The sequence below is a fragment of the Phyllostomus hastatus genome, unplaced genomic scaffold (assembly GCF_019186645.2).
Source record: "Phyllostomus hastatus isolate PE091 unplaced genomic scaffold, TTU_PhHast_1.1 phas_scaffold_78, whole genome shotgun sequence".
NCBI lineage: Eukaryota > Metazoa > Chordata > Mammalia > Chiroptera > Phyllostomidae > Phyllostomus > Phyllostomus hastatus.
Genome location: NW_025334041.1, coordinates 48,419,138 through 48,439,542, shown reverse-complemented (window position 1 = coordinate 48,439,542; position 20,405 = coordinate 48,419,138).

The window sequence follows — 20,405 nt, the reverse complement described above, 5'->3', positions numbered from 1 at the left end:
TATTTTTTAAATTAGATACCAGATATTATAACTTTTACATTATTGGGTACAAGATTCAATGAATCACTTTTAATATCTTTAGGCTTTGTCTGGGGCATGTTGAATTACTTGGAGTTAGTTTGATCCTTTCAAGGCTTTAATTCAGGGTTAATTTAACCCCACTTATGAGGATATTGCCAGGTGTCCTAAATATTAGGAGATCTTATTACTCTGGTGCATACAAATAATCAGTTCTGTGTGACCCCTATGGATTGTTCTGACTACTCTTTTCCTGTGGTTCTTTGCCAGTTTTGACTAGTTTTCCCAAATAAATATATAGACTAGCACTTGGCCCAAGACTCAAGAGGTCTTCTCTGTAGATCACCACAGCTGTTTCTTTTTGCATCTGCCTCCTATTATTTTTCTAGATGTGTGGATCTGCTCAAACCCCAGTGCATGTCTCCTCCACTCAGTGAGACTACTAGGTTTTCGTTGGGTGCCCCTCCTGGCACTGTGCTCTGAAATGCCTCTGGACAGTAAGCTGGGGCAAGAATAGGCCTCATTTCATTTGTATCCTTTCTCTTCAAGTTCACTATCTTGTGCTGCCTATTGTCAAATACCTGAAATCTTCTCATTCATATATTTTGTCTCATGTTCACACAGTTTAAGGGAAAACGTTAAGTCTAGGCCTGTTATCTGGTAAAGGCCAGAGCCTAAAGTTGAGCTGTTGACCTTTTCTAGAGTATAGACAGGCTATTCACAGTAATAAAGAGAAAGTATTCTCTTGTGAAATGTATAGACACAGATGCACACAAGAAGGTAAATGTGGTGATTGGGAGTTTATAAGTTTTGTTTTTTATTGTTTATATTTTTTTCAGTGAAATAGTCTCAAAATGATTGGCTTAGAGCAGTGATTTTCATTTTTTTCATCTCATGGCACACATAAACTAATTACTAAAATTCTGCAGCATACCAAGAAATATATATTTTTTTCTGATCTGACAAAAATAGGTATAATTTTGATTCATTCACACCAGAGAGCTATTGTGTTGTCCTTTTTTTATTTGACAATCTAAGGTAAAAGAGCTCAGTGCCCCTGACTAAACAGACAGGTTATTGCATGTTTTAAAAATTCTTGCAGCACACCAATTGAAAATCGCTGGCTTAGAGTGAGGATAGAAAAGAGGTGTTTGAGTTTTGAGGGCAGAGAAAGTGTGACCTAATCACATAAAAGAGCAGGAGAGTAAATGGGCCCGGCTAGTGGAACATGATTGCTGCATGAAAATAAGAGTCTGCTTGAAACTAGTGATCATGAATTTCAAGTCAGAGCCTTAGTTTTAGGTTTCACAGACATGTTTAACTGTGTAGTGTGAATGCAGAAAGTTGGATTTAACCACATTTGAGATTTTACCAATTGTCAGAAAAATTTCCTGACACTTGGAAACTAGAATCACCTGTCACCAAGAGGAAGCAGTTGAAGGAGGTTCCTATTCTGCATTCAGAGAATTGAGCATATAGGAAGTTTTGCTGCTGATGGACAGGCAGTAAGGACCAGTGGGAGATGGGGTGAGACAAGAGAATGTGAGTTACAGTCTGGAAGATGGAGATGAGCCAGGAGACCTGAGATTTTCATAGAGACAAACACAAAAAAAATGCTAAAAGGCAGAATAAAACTAGCTTGGATGGCTGAGGTGAGGTTGGTGGTGAGGTCTTGCTAAAAACACACTGATGCTGAAAGGTAAGCAGGAGGCCACTTGTGCAACAAACCAGGCACTTGCAGTGTGTGTGAAAATGATTTTTGAAGCACATGTGAACTGCTAGAGATGATTAGAAATGATAGAGGTAACAAACACAGGGCCTGATTACATAATCCCCTCACCCTTATTTGCTGTTTCACATTCCATGGTTTCAGTTACCCATGGCAAACCTCAGTCTAAAAGCATTAAATAAAAATTTACAGAAATAAAAAACTTATAAATTTTGAGTTGCAAACCATTCTGAGTAGTGTGATGAAATCTTGGACTGTCCTGCTCCAAAGGGATGTGAATCATTCCTTTGTCTACCATATCCGCACTGCATACCCTCCCTTCCCATTACTCACTTAGTAGCCGTCTCCATTGTCTGGCTATGGAGGGATCCCAGTGCTTGTGTTTAAGTAACCCTTGTTTTACTTAATAATAGCCTCAAAGCCATTTACATAATTTTATTAAAGTATATTGTTATAATTGTTCTATATTGTGATTTCTTATTATTGATAATTACTTACTGTGCCCAAGATATAAATTAAATTTTATTGTAAGTATGTGGGTATACAAAAAACATAGTATATATGGGTTTCAGTACTAACTGTGGTTTCTGGCAGCAAGTGGGTGTCATGCAACGTATCCCCAAAAGATAGAGACTACTGTGTTGAGGATTTGCACAGCTGCAAAGTTTTAGGCTCTGAATATCAGCATGGGAATCCATCAGAGATCATTGAGCAAGGAAGGGAGAAGATGGAATTTGAGTTTGGGAATATTGGCCTGGTAGTGAAGGGGTTGAAGCTGGAGGGTCAGTGAGACCAAGTGGCTTCAGTAATCCAAGGGGGAATCCATGAGGACAAGGACAGGTAAAGAGAATGTATCTTCTCTAGATACATTCTCAGAGAAGAATCTGATGGACATCAAGGCAGTTAGAAGTTAAATAGATGAAGAAGAAAGGAGCCTCAATGATGACTCTGAGGTTTAAATTTGGGGTGACTAGGATAATGATAGTAACATTCATAGGTGACACTAGGACATACCAATCATTAGAGATTTGGGAATGGCTTTAATCAGGATTAGCTGCCAAACTGTACTTGGTAGATTCTAAAGGGATGGTAAGGGCATTTAATTTCATCCAGCCCTCCACCCCCACACCTCCATCCCCAATCACATCGAAAGCAATCTTTCAGCTTCTAGTGTTTTTTCTTTCCCTTCCACAGGGCTGTGCAAAATAACCTCCTGTTCTTTTTTATGTGTTTTTGTTTGACTTTGAGAAAAAGGACATGCCTAGGGAACATTTGGTACAAGCAGAACTGAAAGCATTTGCAGGGGTTGGGACAGGATCACAAATTAGGTTCCAACAGGGACAAATGGCCACTCAGCATGGAGAGGCATGTCTGGATCTCATGACTGCTCCTAAGGTTCCTTTCTGTGCACAGCCTCACCTAGCAGCCTGCCTGGGGGTCAGGAGGGACTTCCAGGCAGCCGTGTTCCTTTTTCAGTTCAACAGCACACTGATTTGGAGAGAAAAAAGAGGTGGGGTTATGGGAGAGATTGTGTTGAGAGGAAATGGCATTGGGTATAAAAAGGGAATTAGAAAAAAAGAATTGTATAAATCAGCCATGATGCCATACAAAAAAATATTAAATTCTAATACCACAACATCTTAAGAAAATTAGTTTGCTTCTCCATAGCACTGACTTCCCCTCATCCATGAAGACCTATATTGTGTCTGTGGCTTAGGAAGAAGAAAGGTGCTTTTTCATCAGGATGGCTGGTGGTCTTCAACTTGCATGACAGCTTCTGATTCATAGCAGATACCCAGAATGTTCTATCAAGATTAATTTTAAGTCCAAGTCTGGCTGCAGCAGGCAAGAATGTTGAAATCAATGAGTGATGTCTGCTGTGGATATGGGAAGACCCATCACAGCCTTCATTGCCACACTTTTGCTTTAAGCAGAGCATCCTTTTCCTTTCCAATTGCTACCTTCAAACTCATATCTCATTTGCCCCATCCCTCTCTTTCCTTCAGAAGCTTTTATGGTGACTCTAGGCAATGAGTTCATGGAGGAATACCATGTTCTTCAAGCTGGCACCCACAGACTTCACAGTTACCAAAACATTAGAATCCTCTGAGGAGTGCTCAGGTTTTACCCTCCCACCAGCCAAATGGGTGGCATGAGGTTGAGCTCTGACCATTTGTCCCAGTATTGAGGCAACAGTTGACAAGTAGGAAAAGGAGGCAACAAAGAACTGGGATGTTCAATCTCCAGAAAACAGGAGGGGCTGGCAATGCAGATCCCATGCCCCAGAGTATTCTGGGGCCTGCACTCTTTCCATGCTGTAATTGACACCAGAGGTGTCCAATCCAGTGAGCCAATGGTAGGATCTATCAGCCTTCAGCAGGCCCTCAGCTAGCAACCAGTGACAAAGGGCCACAATCCAGCTCTGGGGAGAAGTGTGTTCCAGTAAAATTTGTTGGTGTGCTCAGCATGACTCTAGTTCCAGCAAGCACAGGAATGAAACCCAGGAACATCAGTCAGGAGGACACTGGGAGAGGACACTCTCTGAGAATGGGGTGCCCCAGGAATGAATTACATGAAGGTGGCAAAATTAATTCCAGCTCTCCCAGCCGCCAATGTGAAATGAGTTCCTAGTACAATGCAGGGCTGGTCAGAAGTAAATCAAGTGCTCCTTAACTGCTGACAGTGACCAGAGGGGAGAGGGCAGGGGAAGGGTTTACAGGAACAAATATAAAGAACACATGGGCAAAAACTAGGGGTGGGTGGAAATGGGAGGGAGGTGGAGAGGGATGGGTGGGTGGGCTGGAATGGGAGTAAAGGGCAGAAAACTGTACTTGAACAATGATTAAAATAAAATTTTAAAAATAAAAATAAATAAATAAATCAGGTCATTAAAATAATAATTTAAAAAGCTCGGCTTACAGGTTAGAGTACCTTTTTTCAGTGGTCTGGGAAAGGCAAGCCAACAGCTGCGTCACCTCTAATCTCCTGAGATCACATAGACTTTTTACTTGCTGGGAGGTAGAAATTTCCTAATTATGTTTTCTACATTGGTGCTTCACTGCACATTGAAATCATCTGAAGAGCTTTAAGACCTATGATGCCTGGGTCTCACTCCCAGAGTGGGTGGGGCACCTGGAAATTAGGATTTTTCAAAGCTCTCCAAGTAACTCTCATGTGCAGCTAGGGTTGAGAACCACTGTTCTCTACCACTCTCCAGGTGACCACCCAATTTTCTACTTCATTGCACTCTGCTGAGAGCCGAATCTGTGAGACTTCCTTTCTTACCTGTACACTCCTTCCAACAGACTATAAACTCAAAGAGGAGTGACTGAGCCATGTACTTACCTCGTGTCTTTTCCAAGTCTAAATGGTTCTGACCCTTTTATTCACACCTACCTCTGTCCCAAACCCTAGGACCCAACTCCAGTCAAGGCTGCTGCCTTAGCTTCTCTGACTGAGAGGGTCCAAGCATCATCATTTTTGTTTCCATATCATTTGCATAATATTCTCCACGATTCTATACACAATAGTCTTTTCCTCTCTGTCAATTTGCATGGCAGAACAGATCAAAACCAAACTGAGTAACTCTTACAGCAGCGAGTGGACTCAATTACCTTTCAGTTGCCTGACAGCTCTCACATTCTTTGATACATCACAAATAAAGTCAAGTTGTCATCGTCGTCATCAGCATCATCATCATCATCGTCATCTTCATCTGGACTGAAATATCCCAAAACTGCATTTTTTCACGTATTAAAGAGTAATTGAGACTCACTGATAAACTATTACCAAATTCACAAAGAAGCTTATGCAGTTTATGTGCCAATTCCTTAAGATATATGAGGGGGACCCAAAAAATCCTGAATTTATTTATAAAAATTGTGTCTTTATCCTTATATGTTTAAACTATAGTCGCCAACAAAGTACTCTCAATTTGATGCAATACACCTATCGAGACATTTTTTTCATTGCTGAAAACAGTTTTTAAACTCATCAAATTTGATGCCTTTTAGTGCTTCTGATGGCTTTGGTTTCACCTCTTCTATATTGACAAAACATTTCCTTTTGAAGACATTTTTCATCCAGGGAAACAAAAAAAAAGTTGCTCAGGCAAGATTGGGTGAATAGGGAGGGTGGGGCACAGAGGTCATGTCATTTTTGGCCAAAAACTGCTGAATACTCAGAGTGGTGTGGGCAGGTGCACTTGTAAGTCACCCATCATGAAATGGGCAAACACATTGAAAGAGTCTTCAAAAAAAGTTCACTGAAGCTGAAGCAGCCTCTCACAACAACACCAACTAGTAAACTGACACATATGGATTCCCAGAACAGTCACATAGCAGGGGAAGCCTTTACTACAAGGGGCCTGCCCTCCAGAAGATAATTCAATTGTGTGTGTGTGTGTGTGTGTGTGTGTATGCATCTCCTCATATAACAAATTTGAAGTATAATGATTAGTAAAGAAGACACTAAACTATCACTATTTGTGAACAACATACTTAGACCTAGAAAACATGAGGATTGACTGAAACAGTTTATAGAACTAAGGCCAGTTGTGTTGTCAGATTAAAATAAAGATATAGAAATGGAAGTTTAGGGAAATCACTAGCACCTTCATGGTTTAAACAACCTTTAAAAAAACGTATCTATGCTTTTTAATTGGCTTTGCACACCCCTGCTTCACAATAGAGCAAAAATAAACTTTGGCCACCTCTGTATTAATAATTTTATATTGTAAATATTATATTAGAAGAGTGAAGCTCTTAAAAGATATATTTTATCATTCTGCAACATATACAATTATCAACTAATTATGCTGTATAGTCATTTGAAAGTAAAATAATGTTATATACCAATTATAGCTCAATTTTTTTAAAAAAGACACCTTTCTAGGCAGCATTTCTGAGGTTGAGAATAGGTTGCACTAAGGGCAAAGCTGAAATTCAGCCAGTCTGCCCTAGTCTGGCTCTCCATTTCCCTCCACTCCCCCTCATACTCCCACCCCCAAGTTCCCTTTCTAGGACTCCTTTCCCAGCCTTATTATCTCCTGGCAACTAAAAGGTTGAAAGTGGACCTACACAGCAGGGCCAACAGCATCCTGTGCTGACTTCTTTAACAGCCTTGCTGCACTACCTCCTGACTAAGGGGATATATTTCCAATGGGGTCACTTTTTACTTGTTTTGTATAGAGTCAAGGACCACCCATCTCTCACAGAAGCAGCCCTCTCAGTTTTTCAGGGAGATCAGTTACTACATATTGGTCTCATGACTGTGCCAGAGGAAAGAGATGCCATTCACTGGTTTGTGTTCACATTTTTTATGTGTTTAATGGGTGTTTGCTCAGGATCCAGGTTTCATCTATGTTTTTAAATTCAACTCATTAGTTTTAAGCAAAATTTTGTAAGTTGAAATTAATCTTAAGAGGCTCTATAGCTTTCAGGGCAATTTCTCTTTCCATTAGAATACAAACACTAAACTCTAGTTTTCATTTTATAGAGTCAAAAAGCATACAAATGTAAGAAGTGTCTATGATTCAAGGACTTCCTTATTATCCCGTATATTCTTGGGAAATTACAGAATGCCCTTTGGATTAAAGGTAGAGGGGGCATCACATAGTTTGAGAAAGGCCCCCTTGTATTGGTATATTCTTGGCAGTCAAAAGCGTGCCAATGTTATATTAGCCAAAAGAATTCCTACTTCATCAATCTTCCGTCTTCAATCTTTAAAAACTGAAATTTCTCCTTAGGCCACAAGATGGCAGATTAATTGAAGGAGAAACAAATTAGTGCAGAAGCAATAGCAAAATTTCCTCAGCTAAAGTGAAGTAGAGAAATAATCTGCCCCACCCTATCAGTTTCTGTGGGACAGACCTCTCTGATCAGAAGTTAAACTCAATTTTAAAAAAAAGGTTTTAAAGCTTTATAAGCCTTTCTTTAAAGACTTTCTTTTGAAGCCTAAGTGTTTTCCTATTCTTTGAAATAAAAGTAAATAAATTTTAAAAAGCTGCTAAAAACCCTCTGCCCATTGTCTTCGTAAACACACAGTGTGCTTGAGTTCTACCTGGCAAAGGCTCTCACAGAAGCCCCAGATTCGGCTACTAGCATTCATGAGTTTTTTATTCTCTTGTTAATCAATTGGATTATTTACAACAGTGTCTTCCTTTTTAATGCCCATAAGTACTGTCATTGTTGATTCATTGTCCACCTTGGCTGGGCCTGGTGTCCTCTGTAATTTCTGAGACTCCTACAGGTGGTCCTACCTGGCGTCCCTGCCTCTAGTGTTTTCCCCTTCTAAGTCACAGCCACCACAGTCGCCTTTCTAAGCCTCCCAACTGACCAGCCTACCTCTCTGGGGCAAACTCCAAGGCACAGCACAACAAGTTTTTCCAATTTGACCTGGTCCTCAACCATCTTCAAACACACACACATACACACTGTGGATCAAAAAGGGGCCACATACTAACCCTGACAAGCTCAGGGGAGGCCTATGTGGCAGCCTTACGAACTCAGAGACCTAAAGTAACTACATAGGATGGTATGAAATTAAAACTTCTTAACTAAAAGTGAGTCATGGTGGGTATTCATGTCCCAGGCTAGAATCCCTGACAAAGGTCAGTCTTTACTTAAACTAAGTGTGTCAGTTGTCTTTTTGCATGTAGGATAACACACCTAATAAACATGCCTTTTCAGTAACAAAGTAACTTTCCCTTTTCTGGATCCCTCAAAGCCCAGGCACTACACCAGAGACCACAAATCCCCTGAAAGTTAATATCGAGTCAATTGTTGACTGTGCACTTGCAGCCACCTATGTGAAATATTGTTCATGTCTATCATTTAACTTTTTATCAATTCCCACAGGTTTCCCTGCTTTGCTTTCTCCTGTCTCCTACTCTATCACCAATGGATTTCATGTAATCCACTTATACCTCCTCCTTCGGTTGTATGTATAAAATAAGGTGCAAAACTGCCATTCTCTGGAGCATTTTCTCAGTCTATTGAGTTTTTGGCTTCCCAGCAAATGTCTTCAGTTTGGCTCAAATAAACTCATAAAAATTATTACAGGTTTGTCCATTTCTTATGTTAATAACACAACACATACACACACATACACTAATTAAACAACACAGAACTTTTTGCTCTCTGCCAAAAATATGGGGTTTTATTTTATACATCTCTGAATTTGCATACATTGTTCCCTCTTGCCTAGAATGCTTTTCCCTGCCTGTGTCTGGTAAACACCCAGTCCCCATGCCTTGCTTGATGCTCTCAGGTGGATCTATGGTGTCTTTGCCTGTCTTTAGTACTCTGTACTGAGCCTCCTCCAATTAAATTGATCCCATTGATAAACAAATGATAGGGTTTTACATCTGTATACTCCACTAACTGTAATCTCTTTGTGCAGGAAATGGAATAAGTGATAGGTAGGATGTTATTTTCCAAATAAGTTTCGAGAAAGCATGAAAAGAGGAGCTGCAGTGTTGTATTTAGTGCACAAGCCAGTCACCCACAAGCTGTAGGGGAATGGATGGGAAACAATGGCTTGGGGAATAGGAAGTCATTGGACAAATATCACTGATTCCTTCCTCTCCAGGGAATCTGGGGCCAAGGAGTGTGAGCAGAAAGGCTCCTGGACAGCCAGAGAGGATGCCAGGACCCAGAAGCGGGGAGAGCCATGGAAACTAGCTTCTTGTATTCTACTCAACAAAGAGATATGAAGACTGGATCTGCTCCACCGCAATGATGCTCTGCCCACATTTTCCAACCCTTCCTGCTTCCCACACCTCTGCCCTTCCATCTCTTCTCCAAGATGCAGTAGATACACACCTGCATCTTTCATTTTAATTATATAGGATTTTCCTGAGGGCTTTTAGGCTGAGAGTTTTTAACAGTTATCATTCATTGCCACTTGAGCTAATTGCAGATGTTTTAGAATGTCTGAGGGCAAAAACCTTGACAAATATGCTGAGTTAAGCTGAGTAGTGATTAAAAAATCAAAACATAACCTTCCCTGGGCCCATTTAACACTGTCATAGATTTGTCATGGATCATGGATTTTTGGAGTGTGATCATCACTGGGAAATATGGTTGGCTGTATGCCCACCACAATTTTAGTAGAAGGAAATATCAGAAACTAAAATTTTAACAAGCCAATAACCCATTTAGTGGACTGGTTATCCTATTGTGAATTATCCAGGTTTTAGTTTTTCCTTTTTTTGCTCATTTTAACAAAACAAATCTTAAGCACGGCATAAAAAAAGGAAAAATATTTCAGACCTGACCCTGCCACTTGGAACTTTTGTAACTTTGGCTAAGTCATACTACATCTCAAAGGCTCCATTTTCTCATCTGAAACTGGGTAAGACCTACCAGCCTTGCTCACCACAGATGGAAGCTGTGAGTCTCATAATGAGAAACATGTGTTTTTTAATGCTTTAAAAAGTGTTCTTAAGAAAATAATAATTTCCTGACCTGTTAGTATTACCACCAGGAGGAGGCAGAAAAGTAAAAAAAGGTGGAATCAAAATATCTACATGGTAGCTCACCTTGACAAGAGAGGATTAAAATAACTGTCTCCAGTGAGATTTTGGGATTATCAGTTGCTCATTTCAAATGTATTTAGTGTAGGCAAAAACAGAAGCCAAATTTCTAAAACTGAAGGGAGGATAAGGCCTTTGTGTTAAGATATATGAGATCAGCCACAGAGAAGAATCTATTTGTAAAACTAGGCCACTCTATTATCAGGCTGTTTTCCCCCTCTCTAAATAGGTTTCTCCGCCTCTAAAAATTCATTTCACTCTTTAGAAAATGTAAAATAGTATTATTTGTTTATTCAGTGTTGAGAGGTTCAATGTTCTCATGCCAATAATTTTATGAGTAGGTTTGCATGGTCATGTTGGGGATGCAGAACACACTCTGGGGATTTAGAGTTTGCCCAGTCCTCATCTTGAGTGATGCCTGCAGGACGTTGGGACCAGCCAAGCAGAGAGATGAGTCTGCAGCTCCCCAGCCATGATGCAAAGGACAGAGGCAGTCCCTCCTACCTCAAGCTTTGTCAAAATTCTGCTGATTCATCCTCATACAGCAGAATTCTTACTGTGGGCCTGGGAAGATCCTAGACTCTCTGACACAGAGTAGAAGCCTGGTAGCAGGCTAAGCACAGCTCCACAGCTGTGGCCTGAATGCAGGCTTTGTTCAGGTCCCCTCCTCCACCTTAGAGCAAGGAGAGGAACTTGAAGCTATTTAGCTCAGAAATAGAGATAAACAAAACTGAGGTGACTCCACTGTCTTGTTACATTTTACTGTGTTCATTCCTATTGAGAAATCTGTTTCTTCAAATAGGCTATTACTTACTTCAGGGAAAAAGGGATTCCTGTGGATTGACTGTAAATGTAATTTTGGATTCTTAGCAGGTTTCAGGGAAAAAATAACATCCAGCTGTTCAATGGAAAACATGAATATCCTCCTCCCCAAACTAGGGTTTCTTTGGGGATTTCCACTGCCAGAAGCTGCTTCCCAGGAGAACTCTAGCCTGGAGAGAGAGGTGCCCCTCACTAATTGGTGATTATCAACATTAGTCCCAACTACCCATCCTTTAGGACTTAACCTCCCTCTCACCTTCTGAATGAGGGCTACTTGACCCAATGGGGGCTAGCTGACCCACCTTTAGCTCTCCTGTCATGGACTTCCCCTTTCCTGGACTGTGAGTTGATAAGGACAGACTGCATCTTGAGCACATGTCTCCCCTAGTAGCTACCACAGTACTGTATAAGCTCAAATACATTTATGAAATGAACCAAATGAATGAGTGAACTGCTAACCCTTATCATGGTTTATTGTAATTGTCCATTTTCTAGTCTGTCTGCCCCACTAAACTGGATGTTGTCTTAAGGCAGTACCTGTTTTAGGGCAGTAGCTGTCTGCCTTATTTACCAAGACTGTGCATCCTGGTTCCACGGTACTGTCAGACCATAAGTATTTAAAAATGGAAAGAAGGATGGGAGGGACAGGGGGATCCTGATCCTCTAAAGGCTTTTCTTCTAGTTGGGGAAGTCAGATAGATTAACACGTATGGAATAATCTGAGAATGATAAGCACTAAACTCATAGCTGTGACGTTCAGAGGGCGTGAGATGCCGAGAGAAGGCAAGATAGTGTAAGGTGGAGATGGATTGCCTAGGGAGGGACCAAGAAAATTACAAAGCTCTGCCCCAGAAAAGACTGGCCATGGGACTGACTATGTGAGCAAAGTTTAGAGGGCACAGTATTGGGAGTGCAGAGGTTTTGAAAGGTAGTAAGTATTGTTCACTGATCTAAGGCAATTGAATTTAGGGTAAGACATTGAATAGAATGATTAGAAGTGAGTGAAAACTATACTTCTCTTTTCCTCAACATTACTGCCTGGAGTTGGGTTACCATGAGAGCAGGTGGAATTTGGCCTCTCAGACACAATCCTGTCTTAGCAGGAAAGGCAACAAGAGTGATATATTTCCCAGTACACTTACTTCCAGCTCTTGATTTTTGGGTGAGTGACAAGTGTTTTGCATAATCTGCTGTTAACAGATGTTAACAGCATTTTAGTGTCAGAAGATTCCAGTAGACTTCTAGTTGGATTAGCAGACAAATTTCTCTAAGTGATGGCATACAAACCTAAAAATAAACTGTGAGGCAATAAAAAGTATATGAAGTCTGTCTGGAAAAAGCCCAACCATGGTTAATATAATGAGAACGTTTTGTGCAACATTGATATAACTGGCAGCCAAGGAGAGTGGACTGCATTGTGAATATATAAATAATGACAACTTCACTGTACTAGTTGGTGGGGGTGGTAGATGTCATTGAATGAGCATGTATACTGTGTGGCCATCACATTCAAAATGACTGAGCAAGTAGAGCAATGAATCTGCATCAAATTTTGTTTTAAGGTTCAACATTTCTCTGCAGAAACTATTCTGATGATTCAGAAGGCCACAGCTATGGGCAACTGGTGATTGGCAGCTTCATCACGACAACATGCCTGCTCCATGCATCACGTCTCGTGCAGAGTCTTTTGGCAAAACATCAAGTCACTCAGGTGACTCAGACCCCCTACCGCCCAGATTTCATGGCCTACAACTTCTGCCTTTTTCCAAAACTAAAACCACCTTTGAAAAGGAAGAGATTTCAGACCATTGATGAGATTTAGGGAAATATGACTGGGCAGCTGATGGCAATTGGGAGGAGTGTGTGAGGTCCCAAGATTCCTACTTTGAAGGGGACTGAGGCATCACTGTCCTATGCACAATGTTTGTTGTATCTTGTATCTTCTTCAATAAATGTCTTTATTTTTCATATTACATGGCTGCATACTTTCTGGACATACCTTGATTGACCTCTGTCCCCTACTCATGGCACAGAGCTTCTGAAACCCTTATAATTTCCTAAGTCATAAGAACACTAGGAGCATATTCTGTTCTACTGAGGTGACTCTGAATGGGATTCTCAACAGGGGCTAGTCACCATGATTAGAAGCTTGGAATTTTCAGGTCCCCATCCCCCTTTTCCACAGAGGTGAAAGGAGTTTGGAAATGTAATTAATAGTTGATCATGACTATGTGAGGAAACCCCCATGAAATCCAAACAGTACAGGGTTCAGAGAGCTTCCACATTAGCAAACATATCCAGCTCAGGAGGGTAACACACTAACTTCATGGAAACAGTAACTTTTATACTCAGGACCCTCCCAGACTTCTCAGACCTCATCTTTCACTACACATGAGGAGAGCTGCAGGGTTTTTGTTTGTTTTGTTGTTTTCTTTTTAAAACAAATCCTAGCCTGGAATGCCCTCCAAAGACAGCTGGGCTACAGCACTCATTAGCTTCTTACTCCTATTCACACAAGTGCAAGGATGTCTAGTCAATCCATGTGTACTAAAGTTTCACCAGTAAAACAGGATTTCTAATTCCCTTTATGTTAGTGACCCGTCCCCCTAATGAATATTCATATAGGGACTGTTGAGGGAACCATCTCCTTTGGAGAGATGACCCCAAATGCTAACTAATCCCCTTAAAGTGTTTAATTTTGATTAGGGCTCTTCAAATGATAACTAAACATCCCTTGAATTTGAATGAAAACTAATGTACTCACCTATATGATTACAGGGATTCCAAGGTAAGTGTAGAGTAGGTAGAAGCTACATGTACCTCCTACTAGTGCCAAATCAGATTTACAGCTAAATTGTACAATAATTATCCAGAATAAGCAACAGAAGTCTAGTTGAAAAGAAATATTATAACCAAGAATTTACAGGAGAGGCCACATAGACTGGTAAAAAGATCAGAGACACAGAAGGGGCTGGCCTCTGCACCCATGTACAGGGGCTGAGAAGCTGGAGGGATATCTCAACTGCAAAATTTCCCCTCTGAGCGTATGAAGTCTCATCCCATGCCATGATACCTAACCCTGAACACCAGAGTAAGGAAGAGAAGACCACATAAATCTGGTGGTGCTCAGAGGAAATTCAGCCCACCTGGGAGAGAAAGGAGTCTGCTAGAGACCCTGATACCATCTTCCCAGGGTCAAGAACAGCTATTGTTACAGTACCACCCTGGGGAGTGTACTACCTGGTCATCCAATTACGGTGACATGAGAAAGTTCGACTGGCTATACTCAACAGGGTCCTTTGAGGGATTCTTTTTTCTGAGGAAGATCTTGCTGGGGACTCAGCCAGTAATTGAGCTATGTAGCTTTGGAATGGGGCCACTCTTCCCCTCCTTGCACTTACAGCTGGTGCCTCCCTGTTGAATCACTTGGCCTGTCCTTCCGTCCTGGTAACTCAGACCTGCTGAGCTCAGTCTCTTAGGAGAATTGGAGTCCTGTGCAGACCTGGGACCTTTGGAGCACATCTTCCTCAGAGACTCTTGTCTGAGACTAACATGAGCACTGGGTTGTTCAGTTGAGGTATGAGGGGAATAAGACATCCTTGCATCCCCTCCAGAGCCTTGACTGGCACCATCCCTAATGGGAAACTCTTTTTATCTGTCCTGCTAAGTCCCAGTGGCCCTGCCCTGCTGAGCTTGCTCCTGCAGAGGGTCCAACTGCCATCACTCACACTCCTTCCTTGGGAGCTAGAGAGACTCAGGCATATATTGAGTGGTATGGTTCTGGAATAGGGGCCACCTTCCCCCCATTTAGTGCCTGACCATGGTGCCCTGAAGCAGAAGACCTACTAGCCCTGTCTTCCCAACCCTGTCTCACCATCCTACTGAACTCATGCTGTGGGTAGTGGCCATTCCAGACCACTCTACAGTCTTTCTACAGAAGGTTCTCAAGGAAGATCAGGCAACCTCAGAAGGTGGCAGTGTGGCCATCAGAAGGAGGCAGATCTCAAGTTGCCTTGGAATTGTTATCAATCTGCTCCAGCTCAGAGCCAGAGGAAGCTGACCCTTGTATACTTCTTGGCCCTTCCCACACACACCAAGGCCCAGTAGAGGCAGCCACAAACAGTGAATTGTGTGGTAGCTCCAGACAGGTATCCCAAGGCATCTGACATGCAGCATCTGACATCAACTGCACTGGAACCCCACCCAAGTGGACTCAGAACCAACACAAATAGTGGTGGGCTTCAGAATATACCAGAGCTTGGCCCAACTAACCACACAAGTGACACATGAAAAGGGAGATTCCAGCAAGGAACCAAATCCTGCTAGAAACATCTCCATATCAGGGGACACTACCCCACAGTAGATTATACACTATGATTGAGGTCTATCCTTACATGAGGACTATCCTTGACTGTAAGGATAGGAGGGCAGCCTGAGGGTTGGTCTCACCCATGAACAAGCCAACATCCTTCAAGACTCAACTACAACAGGAGGGCACACATAAACTACACTAGAGACATTCTTGGAGCACCTAGATCAGGTGATCTGAAATATTGCATCACTGAACCCCACAATATGCCTACAACATGAAATCACCATTACAAGCTTGAGAGTAATAACAGATCTACCTAATATGCAGTAACAAGCACAAGAAAGCAGACAAAGTGGTGAGACAAAAAACATTCCCCAAATGAAAGAACAAGAGAAATCCTAGAAAAAAAATAATTAAAAAGGAAGCAACCACGGTACCACATACAGAGTTCAAAACAATGGTTATATGGATAATGAAAGACCTAAGAAGAATAAATGATCTTAGTGAGAAAATAAACAAAGATATAGCATTGAAAAAGACATAAAATTCATTAAAAAAGAATCAGGCAGAAATAAAGAATGCAAAATCTGATATAAAGAATACACTAGAAGGAACAACAGGAGGTTAGAGGACACAGAGAACTGAATCAGTGATGTAGATAACAAGATAACAGAAAACACCCAAACAGAGCAGCCAAAAAAAAAAGATTTTTTTTAATGAGGAAAGTCTGAGGGACCTCTGGGATAACATCAAGCGTAATAACATCCATATCATAGGGATACCAGAAAGAGAAGAGAGAGAGCATGGGATCTAGAACATATTTGAAGAAATAATGGCCAAAAGCTTTCCTAACATGGTGAAGAAAAAAGACACACAAGTCCAGGAAGCACAGAGCCCCAAACAAGATAAACAAGAAAAAAAAAAGCCAATATCCAGTCACATCATAATTAAAATGCCAAAGGTTAAAGATAAAGAGAGAATCTTAAGAAGGGCAAGAGAAAGACAGTTACCTACAGGGGAGCTTCCATAGGGCTGTCAGATGATTTCTCAAGGGAAACACATAGGGTCAAAAGGTATTGGCATGAAATATTCAAAGTGATGAAAAGGGTGAAGGGTTTACAGTAACAATTATAAAGGACATGTGGACAACAACAAGGGGGGTGGGACTGGGAGAGAGAGGTGGGGAGGGTTGGGGTGGTAGGGACGGGTGGGGAGAAAAGGCAGAAAATTGTACTTAAACAACAATAAATAAATAAATAAATAAATAAATAAATAAATAAATAAATAAATAAATAAATAAAATTCCATTTTCATATGTAAAAAAAGAAAAAAGAAAAGCAAGGAGGGGGACGGAAGATGGCAGCTTTACTCTAGGCAGTGTTTTTCTCGGCTTCTGTGAAGAGGAGGGGAACTCGCGGATTGGTGGAGAAACAGAGCAAGGGGACTGGGTTACCAAATCACTTTTGGAAGCAGGACATCAAAAATTATTGCGATCACGGAAAAACCAGACGGTAAGGAGACTACTTCAGGACAAAAGGGGCCCAGGGATCAGCGAGGGGACTAGGGGTGTGCAGTCTCCAGGCCCGGTGCTCCTGGGTCTGCCTTGGGGCTCCCAGGAGAGGGGAGTTGCTGCTCCCTCCCCCGAATATAGGGAGTGAGCAACTCCACGGGAGAACATGTTGCTAGAAGGAACAGATTGGCCACTTGGACTGGAAAAAAATCGCCCAGGGACTATGAACAACCGCCCAGAGACTGGGGAGAAGTGAGGGCCTCTAGCCGACAGGACCAGGGGCAGCCTGGAAGAGCGCCCGCACCTCTAGCCTGGTGGAAGTACAGATCGGTGGAGAGCACAGAGCCGGGCCGCACTCAGCTCTCGCCCCATAGGGATGCCTGAATCACGCGCCGTGATCCTGGGAGGGACGTGGTGCTTGGTGCGTTCATACAGTAGTGGCTCAGAAATTTCCAGCCAGCCCAACTGGGGGAGCTAGGAAAGGCGCCAACACCCGGTCGGAGTGCGGTTCAGCAGGGATCATGGAGCTGTAAAGGGCTCACACATGCACTGTCAGGAAGACTGACTCTCGCGCGCTGTGAACCCGGAAGGGTCGCGGCGAGGCACTTAGGGCGATCCTAGACCCCGAATCTCAAAAGTTTGGGGAAGGGGCGCGCCCTTTTACGATTCCCAGGGAGGGCGCAGTGAATCCCAAAACGTCACGGGTGCCTCCTGAGATCATAGAGCTGGAACCCTGAAGGGTCCCCGGAGTCTGGAAGAACATGGAACTGAGATCCAGAGAGCCAGTGTGCTCGGAAGCGCCCAGGGTACCTGACAGACTTGCTGAGATCTGGCTGGGAGAGAGAGAAGCATTTCCAAGGTCCCTCAGCCAGCTGAAGCCAGCAAGATCAGAAAAACTGGTCTGGCCAGTAAGAAACAAACAAGAGGTTTTGTGTGTGTGTGTGTGTGTGTGTGTGTGTGTGTGTGTTTTGTTTTTTGTTTTTTTGGTTTTTTGTTTTGTTTTGTTTGGTTTGGTTTGGTTTGGTTTGGTTTCTGTGGGTTGTTAGTTGATTGATCTTATCTTGTGTTTTATGTGACATTTTATTTTTCAATTCTTATTATTTTTATCTCGCAATCCCTTATGTTTCTCTTCCATTCAACCTAATATTATTCTTTCCACTCCAAATTTATCTCTCCTGCACTACATCTTCTGCTTTTCTTTCCTTGTTTTTTAATCTTGCAAGTTACTGTAAATGTGTATTATCTTTTTCTCACTTTTCCGACATTTTTTATTTTAATAATATTTTGATATTCTTTTTCTTTCTGTATAATCTTCTTTGCTTGGCTGGTTATATGGTCATTTGATAGGTTCCCCCTGGTATCTCAATCACAAGGTGTTGATGAGTTACTATCCTTCATCTGTGTTCCATTAATACACTTCTCAAGGTTCTATACTCTTTATTCCTGTTATCTAGACCTCATTGATTCTGCCACAAGACTGTCACTTTACTATTACTGTTAGTAAGACCTAGTATATACAATTGTAAATACTTCTCAATACCCCTACCTGATCTCAGCCCACTTTGCAATTTTCTGAACTATACTATTATGGGGGTTGTCTCTATTCTTTTACACACTACTCATATACTAATCTTTAATCCAACCCTACCTTAGAATCTGACCTCCCAAAGCCTCACAGCTTTCTAGATCCAACTAACAATCCTCTCGTCCCCAATAAGAGTCTTACCTTCTTTCCATCCTTTCTAAAACATGGATAGTGGGGTACAGGATCATGGTTAACACTATAAGGAGCCAAAGGATAACCCATCTCTTCTCTACTGGCTGCTAATGTAAATATCATAGTACACTGTCTTGCTTTCTTAAACCATTTTGCCTTATTCCTCCAACTGATCCCAAAAAAGAGTAGGGGGAAGCTGTGAACACCAGGATACATGAAGGAGATTGCACCACTGAATCTCACAAATATTCTACCACAGAAGTTCACACGATAATTACAGGGAATCAGAACAGTTCAAATTAACAAACAAGAAGAAAAAAGAAGAAACCCACGAACAATGAGAAAACAAAGAAACAACCCCCAATTGAAGGGAAATGAGGAAGCCTCAGGAAAAATCCTAAATGAAATAGAGGCAACTCAACTATCCGATAGTGAGTTCAAAACAATGATTACCGGGAAGTTCAATGAACTCACAATGAGCTTTCAGAAATTAGAGGGAAACTACATCAATCTCACTGCAAACTATATAAACATGAAAAAGGAAATAGAAACTCTCAACAAAGGTCAAGAGGAAATGAAGAATACAATTTCTGAACAGAAGAACACAGTAGAAGGAATGAAAAGCAGGATCGATGAAGCAGAAGATCGGATTAGTGAGCTGGAGGACAAAGTAGAAAACAACACCCAGAAAGAAGAAGAAAAGGAAAAGAGGCTCAAAAGAATGAAGAGGGATTAAGAGAAATGCAAGACAATATGAAATGTAATAATATCCGTATAATAGGGATACCAGAGAGGAGAAGAAGAAGAGCAAGGGATCGAAAAACTAGTTGAACAAGTAATGAAGGAGAACTTCCCTAATTTGATGAGAGAAAAAGTCACACAAATCCAGGAAACACAGAGAGTCCCAATCAAGAGGAACCCAAAGAGGCCCACCTCAAGACACATCATAATTAAAATGGCAAAATGTCAAGACAAAGGGAGAATCTTAAAGGCAGCAAGGGAGAAACAGGAAGTAACATACAAGGGAGCCCCAATAAGGCTAACAGCTGACTTCTAAATGGAAACACTTCAAGCCAGGAGAGAATGGCAAGGAATACTCCAGGTAATGAGAACCAGAGGTCTGCAACCAAGGCTACTATATCCAGCAAGGCTCTCAATCAAGATAGAAGGCCAAATAAGAAGCTTCCCAGACTAAAGTAGTTTAAAAGAATACACCTCGACCAAACCAGCTCTGCAAGAGATCCTAAAGGGACTGCTTTAAGGAAGGGAAGGAAAGAGAGAGAGAGAGAGAGAGAGAGAGAGAGAGAGAGAGAGAGAGAGAGAGAGAGAGAGAGAGAGAGAGAGAGAGAGAGAGAGAGAGAGAGAGAGAGAGAGAGAGAGAGAAAGGAACACACGTACATAAAAGACAATGAATAAGTACCAATCAATAATAACCTTAAATGTAAATGGATTAAATGCTCCAATCAAAAGACTTAGAGTAGCTGAATGGATAAGAAAAAATGACCCACATATCTGCTGTTTACAAGAGACCCACCTCAGGATAAAAGACCTACACAGGCTGAAAGTGAAGGGCTGGAAACAAATCTTCCAAGCAAATGGACAGGAAAAAAAAGCCGGGGTAGCAATACTCATATCAGACAAATAGACTTCCAAAAAAGGTCCATAAAGAGAGACCCAGAAGGTCACTTCATAATACTCAAGGGAAAAATCCACCAGGAAGACATAAATATTGTAAATATATATGCACCCAACATAGGAGCA